Source organism: Euprymna scolopes, chromosome 10 (assembly GCF_053919585.1).
Source record: "Euprymna scolopes isolate OS-2025 chromosome 10, ASM5391958v1, whole genome shotgun sequence".
NCBI lineage: Eukaryota > Metazoa > Mollusca > Cephalopoda > Sepiida > Sepiolidae > Euprymna > Euprymna scolopes.
In genome coordinates this window covers 75,051,071-75,052,632 of record NC_136491.1, presented here as the reverse complement: position 1 = coordinate 75,052,632, position 1,562 = coordinate 75,051,071, and the positions used below count along the sequence as shown (strand labels likewise).

The window sequence follows — 1,562 nt, the reverse complement described above, 5'->3', positions numbered from 1 at the left end:
TGCCCCTTTTGGGGAGCTGGTTTCCTCCTAAATTTATAACCGACCTCGTGTCCAATTCCGCCCCTGTGGAGAGGCAAGTAAACAAAAAAAATAATCAGAACGGACATTTTCCAGTGCATTTTATAATTAATCAGAAGTGACATTTCCAGGGCATTTTGTAATTAAATCAGAAATAACTTTCCAGTTACTTTTTTAATATTAAAACTGTTACATTGAATATAGTATCTATTCACAATGCCTCCCCACGGGACAGATTTAGACACCGGGGTCGTTTTTTAACGTGGAGAAAAAAATTGTCTTAGTTGTAAAGGATTTCTCTTCCACTGAGAGAGAAGAAATTAGAATGTAGCACCTGAAGAACAGATACTACACTTTGATCTTAGCCAAAAGGCCAAGAAAGATAGATCATTTTTATTAGCTTTGCCTCAACAGCGACACCAATTTTTTTTTTTATATTTCTTTTTCAAGGACGACAAGGCTTATTTGAAATATTGCACTTTCCTTTTTTAGGGATGCATAGCATGATAACGGACGGAGCGATAGCGTAATAATATAATAAACAACTAGCTAAACTTGTGGAAATTCCATAGGGAACTCCTTCATATGTTCTAACATATTTATGTTGGAATTCTGTAGATAAAGAAGATTGACATTATTCTAGCTTTTTTGTTAACACTTCCAAAGTATTTATCTAAGATAGCAGGGACGCCCGGTGTAGCTCGGTCGTAAAACACGCATAAATATGATATTCTAATTCTTGCAGATTTCGTATATATTATTATAGATATAATGTTCTATCGATGTTTATATATAATAAAGTTGCGATTTCAAAAAAACAAATCTATATGACTTGGGTGCATCAGCTTGAATATATATAATGGATATATTTATATTGGGATTCGGTTTTGATTCAAGCTGATGAACCAAAATCATATAGATATCTTTTTTTTTTTTTTGAAATTGCAACTTTATAACATATAAAAATCGATATAACATCAACTCTATAATAATATATATGAAATCTGCAAGATTTAAAATCAGTATTTAAGCGTATTGTACGACTTGGCTACGCTGGGCGTCCATGCTAGCTTGGATAGATACTTTTGCAGTTTTAACAAAATAGCTACAATAATATTAGAGCATCTCCATTTATGCTGAATATCTACAGAATGCTAACATAAATATATTACATATGAAAGAATCCCCTGTGGACTTTCTACAGGTCCCGCTAGACATTATTATTGATTCACATGGAGCTTTCCCACAAGTCATCAAAGATCTGATTGAAAAATCTATGGTGTTCCCTGGAAGCTGAAAGATAACAAGACTCCTCAGACGTCCAGCATTCTCCAAGTCCTTCGATAGCATTTGCAAATATATTTGCGTAATCGCAACAGCCTCTCACCACCGATTTCTCGCTGGCAGCGGCCATTGGTCTATCCTGGAATTTGAGTGGCACTAAGCCTCCCCAAGGTATCAGTTCTCTTCGCGCTTGTCCAGCGGAGGTCTGGTCAGTGCTTTCTCCTATGTCTTTCCATCCTTCTTGACCATTCTCGGCTATT

The 1,562-nt window shown here is 35.7% G+C and overlaps 1 pseudogene; it reads right to left on the bottom strand.

Annotated features, from left to right (window-relative positions):
• Nucleotides 1–288: 288 nt before the first annotated feature.
• Nucleotides 289–404, bottom strand: LOC145286639 (U2 spliceosomal RNA; annotated as a pseudogene).
• Nucleotides 405–1,562: the final 1,158 nt, after the last annotated feature.